The 20428-nt window shown below is 44.6% G+C and overlaps 2 pseudogenes; one reads left to right on the top strand and one right to left on the bottom strand.

Moving 5' to 3' along the window:
* Nucleotides 1-16831: 16831 nt before the first annotated feature.
* On the bottom strand, nucleotides 16832-18633 carry LOC148220406 (uncharacterized; annotated as a pseudogene).
* Nucleotides 18634-19222: 589 nt separating this feature from the next.
* LOC148220405 (syncytin-A-like) lies at nucleotides 19223-20207 on the top strand (annotated as a pseudogene).
* The last annotated feature ends 221 nt before the right edge of the window (nucleotides 20208-20428 follow it).

Genomic DNA, 20428 nt, shown 5'->3' with positions numbered 1-20428 from the left:
ATACCATAATATTTGGGAAGTCATTGTTTTTCTTATTCTCAGTGGCAGTAAGCCACTGCTCTGGAGTAATTTCCAATTGTTCAGGTAAACCAAACTTATACTCACACACTAGCTGTTGAATTTGTGCTGTTGTCTCTGCTGTGTCTCACTGGATCACAGTGATAGCAAGCACCTCACCTTTTATGAGATGCACATTCAACACATTTGCATTTAATCCAGGCTTGGTGATGCCCAGTATGACAGACTAAACAAGGAAAGGGGAGGAGTAGTCCTGCACCAAGTTCCTGCTCAAAGACAGCAACTATTTGGCTAGGGTCCTGGTGTTCCCAGTCCAAAGCAAGAACAGTCTCTTGAAATGTGAACTGTGCACTGTATAAACCTCCTCATGATGTATGCAGTACTGGTTCTCTCACATGGGACAACCTAACCCTGTAAACCCTGATACCTTTAGGTAATCCAAACCATTTTCCCAAGGGCATAAGTCAGTTAGAGGTTAATCAGGCACTGATGTGGTGGCGAGGTCCTGTTCACAAGGGTCCTCCTGTGATATTGGTATTAAAGGTGGGTCCTCAGGTGATGCAGTCAATGGTTCTCAAAATGGCTTCACATTCTTTGCTGGAATCCACTTGGGACCATTCTCTGTGGAGACACATGAAAAGCCTCTTCCCCAGGTGATCAAAGGATAAGGCCCCTGATATGTTATCAGATTCTGGATCCTTTACTAAAACAGGGGGCCTTTCCTTATGTTGCAATTGTGTATTACAATTAAAATGTCGAACAATCTGTGGGTTGGGGACCATAAAAGAACAATTCAAAAAGTTAAAAACATAAAGAGCTTTCTGCAGTCTCTCGGCAGGGGTGCCATCTCCCCCCCCCCCCTTTCTGTTGTATTAAGAAACGCTTGAGAGAACCGTGAGCCCGTTCAATGATAGATTGGCCTGATGGGGAATGAGGAACAGCTGTTTTGTGAGTAATTCCCCATAGAGCAAAAAAGGCAGCATCGCAATGGGAAGTATAAGCTGGGCCATTGTCTGTTTTCACCTCAGAAGGTATACCAAGAGTTGCAAAAGCAGCAGTAAAGTGTCTACAGACATCTTTAGCTGTTTCCCCTGAATGGGCTGATACAAAAAGAGCACCAGAAAAGGCGTCAATAGAGGAATGAATGTATTTTAAATGGTCAAAATCAGAAAAATGGGTAACGTCTGCCAGATTTGAAGGCTTTGAAGCCCTGGGGATTAACACCTCCTGCAACAGAGGGAAAAGAACACCTTTGACAGTCAGGACAAACAGTGATAATTGGTGAAGCTTGGGCTTTCGTAATGCCAAAGTTCTGAATCAAAGCAGCAGCATTCTGGTGAAAAAAGGAATGACTCAATTTAGCCTGCTCCATCTTATTAGGTAGGACAGGATTTTGTACAGGCAATGCTAAAAGATCAGCCTGCCTGTTCCCTTCAGCCAAAAATCTGGGAAGGTCTGTATGTAATCGAATATGCATAACAAAGTAAGAAGGTGTTCTATTTTCTAAGGAAAAAACAAGGAGCTGTAACCAATAAAAGAGTTGTGAATTTTCAACCTCTTTCAAAACTGATGCTTCAACTCTCATCACAATTCCTGCAAAATAAGCTGAATCTCTTATCAAATTAAAGGGATCAGAAAAATTTTTAAAAGCTCTGACAACAGCAGCTAGTTCAACTATTTGGGGAGACCCCTTAACTGTGGACACATGGGATTTCCAAGTACCAGATGAGGGATCTCTCCATATCACCACTGATTTATGAGACCACCAGAACCATCTGTAAACATTAAGGCTTTAAGTGGAACCTCATTTCTCTTTGGTTTTTCTATCAATTGAAATAAAGGGGTTAAAACCTTATGTTTTGGAGGGTGTATTGAAATTTGCCTGCTGAATTCAGCAAAGGCCATCTGAATAGCCTCAGATTCCTGAAATATCCAATCAAAATAAAAGGTGGTAAGAGGTATAAAAATAGTGGGAAAATCCACTCCTGCGAGAGAAGTGAGTCTCTGCTGGGCTTTAACAACCAGTTGTGCCATAGCTTCATGTTGTGTACTTGTTGGATCCCAGAAATCTGGAGTTTTTGAGCTTTCTATACTTTCAGGCACAGACCCTCTGGAGAACACTGCTTTTGACCTGAGGCCATGGAGATGGCTTCTAAATATGAGTGGTGAAGTAGAAATCATGAGTGTGTAATGAATTAGAAGTGTGTGCTTTCACAGGGTGATGGGTTTAAAATTTGAGGTTTTTATAGTATAGTAATAGATATAGGACAAGATGGAGGTTTTTAGGCATTGTCTCTTTCTTTGTTCATCTTTCTTCTTCCTTCTTCATGGTTTTCAGGTAGTAGTTTCTGGTTGGTCAGTCAGTGTCACTCTAAGGGTCATGGGAATCTAGTTATTGGGTCAAAAGTATAAATAATATAGGTGTTAATTCTCTATTGGACCGTTTAATCTTAAAAGATCTTGTAGCAGTTGCCTCTGTAGCCATTTTTCCTCGCTTCTAGCAAGGAGCTGGAAGTGCTGTCATACTCTCTGTACTTTCTGATAAGATATAATAAACATCCAAGCCCAAACACGAGAAAAACTGTTTCAATCATGTTTCTATTAATCCTGGCTCTGAAGGAAAACAGATGAGGCTGATCTACAAACCACTAATTCTATGGTGCAAAGCCCCTGCACCGCGCATACACAGTGGTGCCATGCGTGAGGAACGAAGACACCTGTTAAGTCTCATAGTCAAGGACCTCCCTGAAGAAAAGAAGATAATGTAAGCAGCTGGAAGCTGGAAAAGTCCCCGGGGTGAGCAGGAGCTCAGAGATTCTTAGAGGCTGGTGAGAGGTGAACCAGGAGCCTGTGATGCTGGTCATTCACGGAAAGGAGGGACCCGAAGAAGAAATTGACTACCAGTAAGGTAGGAGTGATTTGTTGTCTTCAGGGTAAGCTATAAGAATGGGCAACATAATGTCCAGGTCTCAAAGAGACATTCTGGATCAAATAGAGTTCATGGTAAAAGATCATCCTATTCAAGTCTCCAGAGATCAGTTAAAAGATCTTTTAAAATGGGCCCAGGAACAGTTTCCAAATGGGGACTCGAAAAACTTGTTTAATCCATTTCTCTGGGACTCTTTAAACCTCAGATTGTATAATGCAGCCACATTCAGGAATACAGCTGCAAAATTACTTTCTGCTCGTAGAGTGGTATATGAAGTAGTAACACATAAATCTAAATCACAAGCAGAGAACAAAGAAATTATCCCGATGACAGAAATTCCTGAAATGCAAGCCACAGGGGAAAACAAGGGAGTGGGTGGAGTCCAGGGAAAATCTCTACTAACTCCTGATCCAGAGAGAGTTGGGACAAAACCTAAAAAACCACAGAAAAAGTCTCAGTCAAAGGAGAGGATGCCTTCAGCTCCTGCTGAGCAACTCCCGACAGAGGAGGAACCCCCGAAATCTCTCGGACCCCTGGGAAACAGCCCTGAATCAGGGACGGCCTGACCCCACTCAGTACAAACTGCGCAGCAGTCTGCAGTTCAAACATCTGCACTTCTGCAGGGAGCAGGCACCACGGTCCTAGCGGGGCAATTTCAGTAGTACTTACATCGTTGCCGCCACCGACAGAGCAAAAAACAGTCCCAGTGCAAACCAGGGAGCTGGGATAGGCACAGCCGATTTCTGCCTTGAGCGGAGCGGTGCCAAAAACCACTGCGGGAGGAGTGGAGATGAGCGGTGGGAGGGGACCCACAGCCGCCTGGACAGGCAAGAGCGGGCCAGCCAGAGGCGAGGAGGCCAAGGCTGCAGCAGCCACCGCGGAGAGAGTCCGCAGGGCAGTCCACACGGCAATTCTGATGCAAATTTTAAATATCACAAGCACGGCTTTGCCTTCAGCCAGCCCACAGACTGCGGCAAGGGAGAGCCAGGGAGGGATAGAACCTGAGGGAGGATAAAGCTCCCCAGAAACGAGCAAGGGAGAAGGGTACAGCTTGGACTCCAAACTGGAGCTTGAAACACAGAATCAGAAAATATACACAGCAGTTCCCTAATACCAAAAACCGCTGCCTACAGGTACTGATGGTTTTTATTGCTTGGTGTGGCAAAAAAAATTCATTCAATGATAAGCAAAGGGTCTGGTGCATTGGAATCCCATTGAAATATCAAAGCATGGGGTTGTTTTGCTGAGCGCAAGATTATTAAAAGGAAAGGCAGCTCAGGTACCCAGCGTGCAGCCTGTTGGTTTGCTAAGGCATCACAAACACCCTGCATCACTTGCTGAACTTGTGAATTGAGTCGTCTAGGTGACAAAAGGTCCGAGTCTCCTTTTATTAGTTCAAACAAAGGACTCAGCTCGCATTTGAGATCCCTAATAAGGAGTGCACCCAGTTAATTGCTCCCATAAGTTTTTGTGCATCCTGTAAGGTGTGAATGTTAGTCTGAATTTGTAGATTTTGGGGAGAAATTGAATGGACTCCAATGCACCATCCCAAATACCTCCACGGTGTTTTTGTACCTTTTCAAAGGCAATGCAAAGTCCCGCCTGATTCACAGCTTAGGCGGCAAGGGCTAAGGCTTCCTCCATGACCTGTTGTTCAGTTACTACAAGAATATCATCCATGTAATGATACAAAAGAACATCAGGCATTTGTTGACAAACAAGACTGAGGACCTTAGCTACATACCACTGGCAAAGAGTAGGAGAATTCCGCATTCCCTGAGCTAATACAGTCCAGTGATATCTCTGCAAGGGTGCCTGTATATTTGTGCTAGGAACTGATAAAGCAAATTTTGGAGCATCATCAGGATGCAGAGGAATGTCGCAAAAACAATCCTTTAAATCAATGACTGTCAAATGTCAATTTCAAGGGCTCATGGTAGGAGAGGGGAGCCCAGACTGCAAAGCTCCCATTTCCTCCATTACAGAATTAATTTTGCAGAGGTCTTGGAGCAAACGCCACTTGTCTGTTTTTTTGGGTTTTTTTTATAACAAACACAGGGGAATTCCACGGGCTGGTAGAAGGGACTATATGCCATTTCTGGAGTTGTTGCTGAACCAGTTCTGTTAATACGTGCAGCTTATGCAATGATAGGGGTTATGACTCACCCACACAGGCTCAGAAGTTTTCCAAGTCAGTTTGAGGGTTCCGCATGTTCCAGTGATCCCTATGCAAAATTTGACTGCATAAAAATTCCCCACTGAGTTAACACATCCCTCCCCCACAAAACCAGGGGGACAGACAACACAAAAGGTTTAATTGTAGCAACCCACCCCTCAGGTCCTGTAATTTGTACCAAGTGTTGGCTCTTCAGGCTTTGACTATTCCCTCCCAAGCCAGAGAGCATCTGAGGCACAGTCGTTAATGGCCAATCACTGGGGCATTGGCTTTTAGTGATAACAGTTAGATCTGCACCAGTGTCAATAAGGCCTGTTAAGATTATGTCCCTGTGTTGGTTTGAAAGCAAAACCAGTGAGAGACTCTAAGTCAGTGATACAATTTAATAGGAAAAAAAAGAGAAAAAATAAAATACATGCAATAATACAAAAGAAAAACCACCGACAGAGTCAGAATACAACCTGACACCCTGTCAGTCAGGGTGTTGGTAGCAGTCTGTATAAATGGTGGCTGCATCCTCCTGGATGACAGATGTGGTTCAGTTGAAGCAGTGCTCCTGTAGAAGGGTGCAGTTTTCCTCTGAAGGTCCAGTGATGATGTGGAAAAGGTCCAGCTTTCCTCTGGGATCCAGTGGAAAGGGCTACCTTCCAGTCCCAAACCCCAGTTTTTTATCTAGGTAGGAAAGGCTTGGCTCCTGCCCCTGGTTGGGGCATCTCCCAATGGGGTGATGTAATCTTATCAGTCATACAATAGGACTTAATGACCCATTAACAGAATATATCTTCTGGAGGAAGGATGGGTTGTGAAAAGATAACGATGATCATTCCCCTGATTTTATCAGATGGCACATCAGCAGAGGATATCTCCCACAGAGATAAGGATCACCACCCCTCCCACATTTCAACAGATGGTGATAGAATACACATTTTTGCATTGAACCCCAGGACAGTTACTGCCTTTCAGAGTCACTTTGCATTTGCATGTGGGGTGCTGAGATGTAAGTTGTGTTTAAAGAATCTGTGGGACTCCTGTTGAACCAAGCCTGCCTCTCCTCTGCTCAGCGATCAGGGGAGCAGATAGGGATGCTGCCAGGAAAGGTATGAGTTGGGCTATATTGGTCTCTGCCAGGAACACACAGGGTAGCTGGGGGGTCCAAGCTATGATCTTTATCTCCCCAACTGAGTCAGAGTCAATGACTCCTGGCAGCACAAACAACCCTGTTATCAAGGTAGATGATCTACCTATGAGCAAGGCATGGTAGCCAGGTGCCAAGGGTCCATAAATTCCTGTGGGTTGACAAAAAACTGTGCTGTTAGACAATGTTACTGTGTTATCTGTTGATATGTCCAGTCCTGCTCTGCCTCAGGTGGCTGCACATAGCTCGATGACGGTCTGGTAGGTGGGGGCAGGGCCAGTTGAAAGCTGAAAGTAGCTCCTGGTTGCTGTGTTGGCTGTGGGATTTGTGTCTGCATGCGTTGACGCCCCCTGCTCCGAATGAAGTTTCCCTGCTGCATTGATTAGAGAAATGAGGGCCTTTCCTACAGCGAGGGCACATATCTGGGATCTTGGATTTTTGTATTTCAGCTTTTTGGCAGTCCCTTTTAACCTGCCCAGGTTCCCTGCAACCAAAACAAACCAATTGCTTTCCAGGGACTAATCTGAGGGCAGCAAAAGTGTCAGCTATGCCTTGCCCCATGGCCTAATTGGTGACTACCATGATGTGCTGCAATGTTCCCAAGCAGTTACAGGCTTCTATCATTTGAAGCAATGTGGGCTCAGGTTCAGGGGGCAGGGATTTCAAGAGACGCTTACAGTCTTCATTTGAATTTTCTATAGCCAGTTTAAGGAGTATAACCTCCCTTGCTTGATCATTATCAATTTGTCTCTCCAGTGCTGTGCTGGTTTGACTTGGGAAGAAGAAACTCAGAGAGAAATTATCTTTAAAGGGGCTTCTTTTGTGGGGGGTGGGGACATTTTCAACAGTTAATTGGAGAAAGTTAGTTTGCTTCATGAACACACATTTCAAAGGAGGTAATCCAGACCTGACTCTCTTTGTTTTTCTGGTGGCTGAGCAGGTAACACCAACCCGAGCTCCCCGCCCCATGCAGGGGGAGGGGAGAGTCAGGAGGCCACTGGGCCCCGTTTGCAAACAAGGGGACCGGATGGTCGGAAGGAGGAGAGACTCGTTGATAAAACCTTCACAGCTTCCGCCTCCACGGGCCTGCGGCTCTGGGGGGGGGAAGGAGGGGTGGTTCCTGCTGCTGGCTAGAAGCAGTTTAGGAAGGGCCTGCTCTGCCCAGCCGCCACGTGGCGTGGGGAGGTGTATCGGTTTAAAAGACAGGTATTTTGCTAAGGAAAGGCAAGAACCCCTTTCCTGAGATGCAGAATGCAACCCCCTCCCTTCTAATTATTATAGTTTCAAATCAGAGGCTTTCAGGCAGAAGATATGGGGATAGGAATAACAGTTCTTTACTGATATCTAACAAGGTAAAACAGCAGAAACAACAACAGCTATAAAAATTGACAACAAAACAGAACAGTATAGCTCAGTTCCAGTCCCTTTTTGGCCACAGGCCCTCTTTCCCTGCGCTCAGTTACCGGTGCTGTGGGGGCAGGGCAGGTCCCGTGCAGTTGAAGAGGGCTGGAGTGATGGCGGCAGTGGCCCAGGGGTGAGAGGGATGGAGGAGTGACTTCCCCCTCACTGTGTCGGTCATGGTGCTCAGCAGAGTGTCCGGAGGTAGTAGGATGAAGTGGGAGAGCAGCAGAGCGATGTCTGACAGCAGAGAACGTGGGTCTTGGCACTGGGATGGCAGGGAAGATGCTATATCGGAGCCCTAGCCGTCCTCCTCTCACTCCACGAGCGAAGCGAGAGCGAAAACGAGAGCCCAGGCCCCTGTCCCACCTTTCCTTTTCTGGTCTCCCCCTATCCCCCACCCCCCTGCAAGAGAAAACTATTGCTACTAAGGTGTAGCCACAAATATTTAGCATAACAATGGGAAAAATTCCACAGAAAGAAAAGGGAACAATTCAACCCCTAACAGGAGGCAGCGGGCCCCTGTCTGGGAAGCAAGAGTGACCATGGGCAGTTTGGGGCTGCAGCAAGCCCCAAAAAGGCTAATTGACATCTCCACTGCCCCTCACCCGGCATGGCCTGGGCCTGGCCCAACTCTTGCAGTTGTGTGAAACTTTAACTCTTTAGTGCTCAGACAAGATTTGCAAAACCTCCAGCCTTCCTTTGAATATGAAAAGGAATAAAGAGATGTTCTGATGTCAGTGATGCAAGAGCTAAGTTTTTTTAAATGGAAGGAGAATGAGGAAATGCTGTTAAGATGGCTAAACATCCTTTTGTAAGATTGTAGGAACAAACTGATGCACTGAATATTCCTATAAACCATGGAAAAAGACCTGGGGGGTTGGAGATTTTCCATTCGATAGATCATTTGACCAAAAAGCACCTGTGTTAAGAATCTTTGCCCTGAGGAAAAAAGGAGAACTCAGTTTCTTGAGGATGAAGCATGAACAAAGAGAAAAGAAATTAAAAGGACCTTTGCTGTAGAACATTTCATTCTTAAAAGTAATACCCCATGAGAAAGACATGGCCCACATCTACAGCTTTGGGAAGGCTGTGGAGTTGGGAAGAGTGCCACGATTTGCAGGTTCCCGGGTGGATGGAAATCGTGAAAATGAAACCACGAGAGGACTGTTTTCTTCCTTCCTTTGGAAAAATCCCTACAGCTCCAACAAGAGGAGGCTTGTCTGTCCAAAAGTAAACTGAAAAAAAATTATTTGGGAATTGACTGAAGTAGTTATTGTATGTTTGTTTTGTTGTTATAAAAGTTGGGAGAGGGAAGGAAGGAGTGGTCTGAAAAATCTTATTCTGAATTTGTTTGGTTTTTTTTCCCTTCTGTGTGTAGTTAATAAATTTCTTTTTTTATACCCTCTTAAGTTTTAAGCCTGTCTTGCTTTTGCTCCTGGTTCTGTCTCACAAGAAAAAATAAATATATGCAAATTAGCAAATCAAAACTAAAACATTATTTAGTGCATTGGCCAGAAAACGAAATTAAACCAAGTCAAGTGTTTGTTTTAATCTGTCCACAAACTGCATATAGGTATCCTGGGGAGCCTGTTTAATATTTATGAAAGACTGTTGAGGGGTTCTGACATCAGGAACCTGAAGAAAAGCCATACGGGCTGCCTCCATGATTCCCTATAAGGCCTCTCTTGGTAAGGCAACTTGCCCATTAGGATTGATATGCACCCTCTCCCCCGCTAGGTGGTCAGTAGTTAAGGGAGCCAGGGTTTGATTAGCATACCCTACAAATATGACAATTAAATTTTCTAGTCTTTTTTTTTCCATTGCATTATGAATATTTCAAATTGTGCCACTGTAAGCAAAAGATTTGCCAAAGACTTAAAATAATGAGGAGTCATGAGGTGAGTAGTAAAAGTTACTCTTAATAAATTACTGAAGGAGACCCCAAACCATATTCTGCTACGGTACGGCACAGTTCCTTAATTTCTGAGTGTCCCAAAGGTTCCCATTGTGGGTTTCCCCCCCTGAGGCCGAGTCGCATGGGGACAACAAAGATTTCAGCAGCATTCTCAAAGTCTTTGTCCTTAAGGGCTTTCTTTTTTATCTGTAACCAATTATTATGCATATTTGTAGAGAATAAATCCAGATCATTTTTGGGGTTGGGGTCGAAAAGGTTGACTTCCCCTTCACTGCTAGAGTCAGTGTCCACGGTGTAAGCAGTAAGCGTTTGGTGGCTCTGGAGTCACTAGTGATCTAGCAGTGGGACTGTAGGTGGCAACCAGGCTCTTACCCTGGCACTCGTCAGGATGGGCGTGAGGATGGAGGATGGGGATCGCAACCTGGGCAGGTTTCAGTCCTGCACAGTTGTTATGGTCTCCTCAGAGGTAGCTTCACAGGCAGCCTCACTCCCCTCCCGCTTCTTAATTGAGTCCATAATCATCCTCCATGCAGGAAGCATTTGCAGCTCTGGCTCATGGCCAGGCAGAGTGGCCAGGTGGTAGAGCTTAATGCCGACCTTGTCCCAGAAGCAGAGGGTGAAAATAGAAGAAGGAGTGGTATCGGGAAAGATGCATGACACCCATCGTAGAAGTGACTTAAGGTCGTGCTGGGGGTTGCGGAGCCACGCTTGCCTAGAACAGCGAGCATGGTTTTATAGAAATCTGTCTCCTTGGACATGTCCTGTCCCATAGTTCAGTTCCCTCAACTCACCTGTCACGTCGCAGCAGGACAGGTGATTGTGGGCCCAGATGCGGTTCTCTCACCTACATGATCAGCTCCGGGGGCTCACCGATTGCTGCCAGGTAGGCCGGTTATTCTGCTCACACAGGAGCATCAATTATCGACGATTGAGAGGGATGGGGACTACTGATTCGTGATCAGAATCTGAATTTTACTGTGAGCTACATATGCCTACATACCATTCTCAGGAAGACTAGCAATTTTCTACTACACTCATTTAGCCAAATATCACACAGACAAACCTTACGTTTCTACTTAGCTAAATCTTATTTCCTGTAAGCCAGACTTGATTCAATCTTCTTGTAATCTTCAAAGCTCTGTTTGCTCTTGCCAAGGCATCCTGGCCATCAAACTGCACATGCCAATCAAATCCACAGTACTATCAGTCTCAGTTACCACAATTATGTGGATATGCAGTGACTACACACCATGGGGTAATCAAAGTGGGGGCATTCCCCTTTGATATTTTGCCTCAGAAAGCAGAACTAGTTGTACTCACTTGAGAACTGGAACTGAATAAAGGGAAAGGAGTTAACATTTGGACTGATTCAGAATATGCCTTTGGAGTGGTACATGCACATACGGGGCCATCTGGAAAGAAAGAGGTCTTTTGACATCTCAAGGCACATCAATCACAAATGGAAAACAAATCTTGGATTTACTTGAAAGTATCCAGAAATCAGCAGAACTTGCCATCATGCATTGTAGAGCACACCAAGTGTGTAAGACCAAACCAGAATAGGGGAATCGTTTAGGCAATAAGGCTGCCAAAGAGGCTGCAGAGAAAGGCATGTTAGAAAACAAAGTTTTATCTTTAATACCCCTGCCAGAGATGCCTCTCCCAGTAGAGAAAACAGAGTATAGTGCTAAGGACTGTCAATTATTTGAAACCTTAGAAGCAAAATTTGATCTGAAAGGCTGGGCAGTTACTCCAACCGGGCAAATAGTAGTCCCTGAACAGGTCTTGTGTGAAATAGTGGATCACGAATACAAAGCCACTCATTGGAGTACTGAAAAACTTTTGAAACATTTGCAAAAAAAATCTGTAATTGGGTCTAAAATGGTTCAGATTGTACAATCAAGAATCCAACTATGTATAGTTTGTAAAATAAACAACCCTAACACAGCTAACAAAGTAATGCTAGGATCCATAAAATCTGGAAATGTTCTGGGTGAATACTGCCAGATTGATTTTACTGAATTGCCCAGAAAAGGGGGATTAAAATCCCTCCTAGTTCTGGTGGATACCATTTTTGGGTGACCAGATGTCTTCCCTTGTCACACCAACCAGGCTAAGGAAGTGACTAAAATACTGTTGAATCAAATAATATCGACATTCGGGGTACCTTTGGGAACATTATCCCACAGAGGTTCCCACTTTATTGCTGAAGTGGTACAACAGGTTAGGAAAGCCTTGGGAATAGCTTGGGGTCTTTGTATTTCTTATAGGTCCCAAACTAGTGGCAAAGTAGAGCAAATTAATTACACAAACAAATTGGAATTGGGTAAAATATATCAGGAAATCTCCTTGACATGGGTCCAAGCCTTACCTATTGCCCTACTTCAAATTAGAATTCAGCCACAGGGCACCAGGAAAATAAGCCCCTATGAGCTGCTATATGGTTGACCCTACCAAGTACCACACATTCCAGGAAACACATACATAAAAGGAGGGGTCAATTTGAATAATTGCCTCATTTCTCTTAGTACAACTTTACACGATTTACAGCAAGCAGTGATCTCCAGACTGACATGACTGGACACACCAGCACATGTGTTCCAACTAGGAGACTGGGTCTACTTGAAAGACTGGGGAACCCCTCCACTCCAGCCAAAGTGGAAAAGACCTTTCCAAGAACTATTGATAACTTTTACTGCATTGAAATTGGACAGAATATAATCTCGGATACATTATTCCAGAATTAAAAGGGCTGAAGCCCTTTGGGTATAGAACAGTTGTCTGAGAAAGAACAAGATGCTTAAGTTTTGTTTTGCTATCCTGACAATAGTTAATTCAGCTTTCACTTGGGAGAAAAATGTCCATCTACTTTTATTTCAAAATGTGATCCAAGTGTTGCACAAAAACGATTGTTGGGTGTGCATCCATTTACCTGAAAACACGATGAAGCCATTAACCATTTATGCAATTCCATATCTGGGAGAAATTAATACCAGTTGCTGTGTGAACACTTACTTTCACCAAGAAGCACATACTAGTTAGTGAATAAGTACCCATCAACATCTCTTATGTGAGAACAAAGGTGTAATCCCCCTGTCCTGGTTTAGGACAAATTTGGGAGGAAACTTCTGAATGGGGTCCTTCTAGAAAAAAGGAAAAGAAATTGGAGAGAAGTGGAAAAAAAAAGAAAACTGTTTATTCAACAGGCAACACACCTCCCAGCACAAAATTGAACAATATCAAACAGCAAAACCTCTCGCCGTTCCGAAGAGATGACAGGTTTAGAAGAGTTCTTTCTGTGGGCTGCCCGGCTCACTCAGTCTGCTCTCAGTCCCTGCTGTGCTGAGGAATGCTGCGGCCCAGGCCAGGCCTGGTGGGCCACAGGTTTGAGCTCCCGGTGCTTTTATGGGTTTTCAGTCCAAAGCAGGTTCAAACAGTTCCAGGAAAACAGAAAAAGGGGGGAAAAAAAACAATCCAGGAGGCTTCTCTGCCTCATCTAGCCAGAAAACTAACCAAGAGCAAAGGAGGGCTCTCTCTCCCTGTCCACCGCAGACAACACAGTCTGTGAGCAGAAATGCAGGGGAGCCAGTGCAGTTTCTGATAACAATATCTGCACTTCTTCTCCTTCCTTCACTCCTGGAACCAGTCTTAAAGTTGCAGAATTTAATATTCAACACCAACAGAACAGACGATTTGGGGACACAGGCATCATACAGTCACCCCAAGACATTCCACCCTTTATCCCCATATCATCAGTTTACTATCATATCTGATACATACTCCAATTCTATAAACACATACATCATACACATATATATATATATACAAGATACAGCTATAGACAGACAATGACAGTGATATTCAATAGTAATATTTACATATGGTTCTCACCCAATAATTAGATTTCCCTGAGGTACACATCGTGTTGTTTTATCCTTTTGCATTATCCACCATGTGCAACCTGGTCCTTGAGCAAAGACAATCCCATGAATGGGTTTGTCTGTATTCGAGGCAGAATTGATCCAAACTTTCTTCCTTAACAAACTCCTGGCATGCACCACTGGGACTTTATCTCTGTCTACTGTATGCAAAGACTCAGACTGGGCAGGGCTTGCCCGATTTGTGGAACCTCAGGTATTAATTAACCAGGTGGCCTTTGCTAAATGCGGCTCCCAGTTCTTAAAAGATCTTTTACCTAATGCTTTCAAAGTGGTTTTTAACAGTCCATTGTATTTCTCTACCTTCCCTGCAGCTGGTGCATGGTAGGGGATATGGTACATCCATTTAATACCATGTTCTTTGGCCCAGGTGTTGATAAGGTTATTCTTGAAATGAGTCCCGTTGTTTGACTTAATTTTCTCAGGAGTACCATGCCTCCACAAAACTTGTTTCTCAAGGCCCAAGATGGTGTTCCGAGCAGTGGCGTGAGACACAGGGTAGGTCTCCAACCATCCAGTGGTGGCTTCCACCATGGTCAGTACATAGCGCTTACCTTGACGTGTCTGGGGCAGTGTGATGTAGTCAATCTGCCAGGCCTCCCCATACTTATATTTGGCCCATAGCCCCCCATACCAGAGGGGCTTCACCCACTTGGCCTGCTTGATGGCAGCACACGTCTCACAGTCATGGATAACTTGAGAAATAGCGTTCATGGTTAGATTCACCTTTTGGTTTCGTGCCCACTTATAGGTGGCATCTCTACTCAGGTGGCTTGAGGCATCATGGGCCCATCGAGACAGGAACAACTTTCCCTTGCGCTGCCAGTCTAAGTCTATCTTTGACACCTCTATCTGTGCAGCCTGATTTACCTGCTTGTTGTTTTGATGCTTCTCATTAGCTCTACTTTTGGGGACATGGGCATTTACATGACGGACTTTCACAGGTAGCCTCTTTACCTGAGTGGCAATGTCTTTCCACTAGTCAGAAGCATAAATTGGTTTTCCCTTACGTTGCCAGCCAGTCTTTTTTCACTTGTCCAGACAACCTTACAGAGCATTGGCTACTATTCATGAATCAATGTAAAGGTAGAGCTTTGGCCACGTCTTTCTTTTAGCAATGTCCAGGGCCAGCTGAACAGCTTTGAGTTCAGCAAGTTGACTCGATTTACCTTTTTCTTCTGTAGTTTGTGCAACCTGTCGTGTGGGGCTCCATATGGCTGCTTTCCACTTCCGGTTCATTTCCATGATGCGACAGGAAACGTCGATGAAAAGAGCATAGCATGTTTCATTTGTTAGCAGTTGGTTATATGGTGGGGCTTCTTCGGAGCGGGTCACCTGTTCCTGTTCCTCTTTGTCGGCAAGACCAAAGTTTTCACCTTCCTCCAAAATCCCAGGGCAATTCAGGTTTCCAATACGGGCGCGTTGTGTGATGAGGGCAATCCATTTGCTCCATGTGGCATCAGTGGCATGGTGGGTTGAGGGAACCTTTCCTTTAAACATCCACCCCAGCACTGGTAGTCGGGGTGCCAGGAGGAGTTGTGTTTCTGTGCCAATCACCTCTGAGGCAGCTTGAACCCCGTCATAGGCGGCCAAGATCTCCTTCTCTGTTGGTGTGTAGTTGGCCTCAGCCCCTCTGTAACTTCTGCTCCAGAATTCCAGAGGTCACCTTCGAGTTTCCTCAGGTACCTTTTGCCAAATGCTCCAGGACAGACCATGGTTCCCGGCTGCAGAGTAGAGCACGTTCTTCACATCTGGTCCCATCCTGACTGGGCCAAGGGCTACTGCATGAGCAATCTCCTGCTTGATTTGGGTGAAGGCTTGCTGTTGCTCAGGGCTCCAGTGGAAATCATTCTTCTTACGGGTGACCAGGTAAAGAGAGCTCACAATCTGACTGTACTTAGGAATGTGCATTCTCCAAAAACTTATGGCACCTAGGAAAGCTTGTGTTTCTTTTTACTGGTTGGTGGAGACATTGCAGTGATCTTATTGATGACCTCAGTGGGAATCTGGCCCTGTCTATTTTGCCACTTTACTTTCAGGAACTGGATCTCTCGGGCAGGTCCTTTGACTTTTCTTTTCTTGATGGCAAAACCGGCTTTCAGGAGAATCTGGATGATTTTCTGTCCTTTCTCAAAAACTTCTGCTGCTGTGTTCCCCCACATAATGATATTATCGATGTACTGCAGATGTTCTGCAGCCTCACCTTTTTCTAGTGCAGCTTGGATCAGTCCATGGCAAATGGTGGGGCTGTGTTTTCACCCCTGGGGCAGTCGGTTCCAGGTGTACTGCACACTCTTCCAGGTGAAAGCAAACTGAGGCCTGCACTCTGCTGCCAAAGGAATGGAGAAAAATGCATTGGCGATGTCAATAGTGGAGTACCACTTTGCTGCCTTGGACTCCAGCTCATACTGCAGTTCCAGCATATCCGGCACAGCAGCGCTCAGCGGTGGAGTCACTTCATTCAATGCCCGATAATCCACAGTCAATCTCCATTTTCCTTCAGATTTACACACAGGCCAGATGGGGTTGTTGAAGGGTGAGTGGGTTTTGCTGACCACCCCTTGGCTCTCCAGCTTACGGATTATCTTGTGGATGGGGATAACGGCATCTCAATTTGTCCGGTACTGCCGACGTTGCACTGTCAGGTGGCAATTGGCACTTGTTGCTCCTTCACCTTCAAGAGTCTTCCTGCAGATGGGTTTTCTGATAGTCTTGGCAAGGTGTTCAATCGCTTCATGCTCTCTGCCTCTACAGCAGCTATTCCAAAAGCCCACCTGAGTCCCTTTGGATCTTTGAAATACCCATTTTGGAGGAAGTCTATGCCCAAAATGCGCAGGGCCTCTGGGTCAGGCACAATAGGGTGTTTCTTCCATTCATTTCTAGTCAGGCTCATTTCTGCTTCCACTAAAGTAAAATCCTGTGATCTTCCTGTTACACCATCAATAGAAACAGATTCTGTCCCCACATGTCTTGATGTTATTAGTGTCCACTGTGAACCGGTGTCGACCAAGGCCTTATATTTTTGTGGTTCAGATGTGCCAGGCTAACGAATCCACACAGTCCAAAAAACATGGTTTTCCCTAGCCTCTACCTGGCTATAGGCAGGGCCTTTCTAAGCCTGGTTATTTTTCTTTCTCTGAGCATATGTCTTGGAGGTTCCTTCAAGGGGATCGGACATGTCGTTATCATCATCATCGTACCTGGTATTTTGGCTACGGGCAACTGGAGCTGCTTCCCTTTTGGTGGAACTCCCTCTCTGCATCTCGCTGTCCTGCAATTCAAGCACCCCTTTTACCAGAGCAGCAGTAGGTTTTCCATCCTACTTCTTCATGTTTTCTTCAGAATCACGCAGGAAAGACCACAATTCAGCTCGTGAGAAGGATCTTCTTTCCCCATCTGAGGAACATTTACGTTTGGGGCCAGAACCTTTAAACTGTATAGCAGAGATTTGGAGAAAGTCCTCTTTAATCTCTTCTCTGAGATACTTGTGATTCTCTTTTATCTTATTTTCTAATTTCTGCAGACGTGCTTCCACAGCTGCAATTCTGGCATGTTTTGGGCCATGAATGGCATCTGCATATGCTCAGAGCTTCTTCGCCATATCAAGCACAGTCTCCTCCCTGTCATCCCTCTTCATTATTGCTAAAGCAGAAGAGTATTCTTGTGACCCAAGCCCTACAAGTTTTCCCCGCATTACAGATGTACATGGTACCAAGTCTGGATTCTTAGTTGTTAGGTCATCTGAAAAGACAATCTCTGCCACTGCCATTTCTCTCAAGCGTTGAATCCCTTGTTCTATGGTCCTCCATTGGGTTTGCTGCATATAGAGACCGTGTGGACACAGGTATTTTTGTGCTAAAGTGTCCAGGACCCCTGCCCAGAGATTCTGAGGATTAGCCCCCTCATCATTCCTTGGTCAATAACCAGATCATGTGACACGGATCCTAAATGCTTCACTTCAGTACCATCCAGAATTGTAGCCTCACCTGCAGCATCCCAAAGATGGACCAACCAACTAATTATAGATTCATCAGGTCATCGGGTGTAATCCTTTCTCAGGCCACAAAGGTCTTTCAGAGATAAGGACTCAATATTGGCTTCTGATCCTGTGTCAGTTGCTCTGACTTCAGATTTTGTGTCAGAAGCCTGCCTTGAGGGTCCCTCCCCTTCATCATCATCGTCCACTGGCCTACCAGTTTTGCTGGTGTGCTTCCTTCCTGCAGCAACTGCCAGTGGCTTAGGTTTACTATCTGGTTTAGCTACAGCCTGAGGGACTGGGGTATTGGCTGATTTATCTCTCTGCTTCCCTGCCTCTCTCTGCTCCCCTACAGTATTTAGCAGTGTGTGATAAGCATATGTCAGGGTCCAGTTTATTGCAATGAGCTTTTTTTCATTAGAATCATCATGGCACTTCTCTTCCAGATATTTTCCTACCTTGTCTGGGTTCTGAATTTGTTCATGTGAAAATTTTCAGGCTGGAGGATCAGAAAATTTCTTCAGGGTTCTACCCATTCTCTCCCATTCCCCACACCACTCAGAATTTTCCACGCCTGGGCCTACTCCTGGGTCAGGGGTCCCATCAGCTCCTCTGGACATCTCAGCCCTCACTCTAGAGAGGCTGCAGACTGTGTAGAGGAAGCTCACCAGATGAAATATCAGGAAGGTGGTATCCTTCACATTCAGGGGAAATTGAACATCCTCAAAAAATGACTTAACAGATACAAGGGAGAAAAAAGAAAGTAAAGGCTGAAAAGCCTCATCCCCTGCTCCTCCTCTAACAAACTGGGTGCAATTACTAATGAACCCCCAAAACATGCTATTGGAACTGGGATGCAGGGTCGAACGAAGAAACCATAAACCATAAATACCTGGAACAAACTCCAGTAGCTTTATAAACTTTCTATAAATCATTATCACTGAGCCCAGCAAAATAGCTATTCTAATTTGTGCTCTTCTACTGAAAAAACTGCATGTTAGGGACACTACTGGAGCCATCTCTGGATAAGAAAATAAGCCTAGAGACCAGAAAGGTATTAAAACCTCAAAAAAACCTAGAGACCTGAGACCCGTAAAGGCCTCCACCCCAACAGACACGACAGACATTATGACTTCAAACAACATCGTTACTGACTGCTTTACCTCAATACAGACTAAGTATAACCAAAATGCAATCAGAAGAGGGTTTTTTTCCACTTACTTGAGCCCCGTTTGAGTGCCAAAAGTTATTTGTCCTGGTTTAGGACAAATTTAGGAGGAAACCTCTGAATGAGGTCCCTCTAGAAAAAAAGGAAAAGAAATTGGAGAGAAGTGGAACAAAAAAAGAAAACTGTTTATTCAACAGGCAACACACCTCCTAGTGCAACAATGAACAATATCAAACAGGAAAACCTCTCGCCGTTCCGAAGAGATGGCAGATTTAGAAGAGTTCTTTCTGTGGGCTGCCCGGCTCACTCAGTCTGCTCTCAGTCCCTGCTGTGCTGGGGAATGCTGCGGCCCAGGTCAGGCCTGGTGGGCCACAGGTTTGAGCTCCCGGTGCTTTTATGGGTTTTCAGTCCAAAGCAGGTTCAAACAGTTCCAGGAAAACAGAAAAAGGAAAAAAAAAAAAACAATCCAGGAGGCTTCTCTGCTTCAGCTAGCCAGAAAACTAACCAAGAGCAAAGGAGAGCTCTCTCTCCCTGTCCACCGCAGACAACACAGTCTGTGAGCAAGAATGCGGGGGAGCCTGTGCAGTCTCTGATAACAAACTCTGCACTTCTTCTCCTTCCTTCACTCCTGGAACCAGTCTTAAAGTTGCAGAATTTAATATTCAACACCAACAGAACAGACGATTTAGGAATATATGTATCATACAGTCACCCCAAGACACCCCCTAAAGGAACAAGAGAACTAAATTGTACTAATGAAAGTAGAGCTTTTTTCAGAATTCACACACAATTTAATCAAATACTTAATATTAAACAAGTAAATCATTCTTGGCCGTTCTGAATGGAACAGGGTGGTACTGGATATGTGGAAATAAAGCCCATTAAATGTTGCCCCTTGGCTGGAAAAGTATTTGTACTTTAGGAGCCTTAATCCCTAACGTAACAATAATTGATGAAGACCAGGTGACCTCAGGTCTATGGATAAGAAGCTATTTGGGGTGTGCAAAATGAAGTGTAAATGCTATAGTTGAGTGACCAACTAAGTTTCATTGTTTCATAAGATGGTTTTTATCCTGGGTAGGAGTAAATGAGTTAGAAAAGACAGTAGTAAACATTTCTGCTACCATAGACTATATAGAAAATTGTACAATAGATGCCATTATTGCACTGCAGGAAGAAGTCAAGAGCTTGTCACAAGTTGTTTTACAAAACCAAATGGCACTAGACCTCCTTTTGGCATCACAAGGAGGAGTATGCACTGTCATTAACACCAGTTGCTGTGTATACATTGATCAAACTAGTAGTGTCTACAGATGTCCAGGAAATCTGGAGAAGCCCCAAATTTTACAATGCATAGCTCAAGACAACACCTCCTGGGGATTTGAAGAACTCTGGATCAAACTTACTTCATGATTGCCCAGCTGGACTTCGTTAAAACACCTGTATATAATTGTCACCATAATAATTCATGTATGTATTTTAGCTTGCATCATGATTCAGTGTTATAGCTGTTGTAATGCCTTACACTATAAAATGAAATATAGATCTTAAGAAACTACTTACCATAAAGAACTTAGTCTCAAGGAAAGGGGGAACTTTATAAGGACAGTAGAACAGAACAGCATTTTATTTACTTGATAAGGATGGTAGAACAGAACATTTTACTCTTCTCAAGGACAGTAGAAGAGCACAGCCTTGGAAAATGAATAAAGGATGTAACTTAGGCAAACAGAAGTCATGCAAAACGCAAGCAGGATGCCAGCTCAGTTCTG

This window comes from Sturnus vulgaris, chromosome W (assembly GCF_052056855.1).
Source record: "Sturnus vulgaris isolate bStuVul1 chromosome W, bStuVul1.hap1, whole genome shotgun sequence".
Classification (NCBI taxonomy): domain Eukaryota; kingdom Metazoa; phylum Chordata; class Aves; order Passeriformes; family Sturnidae; genus Sturnus; species Sturnus vulgaris.
The sequence above is the reverse complement of the archived record's forward strand: the minus strand, read 5'-3'. Positions and strand labels throughout refer to the sequence as shown.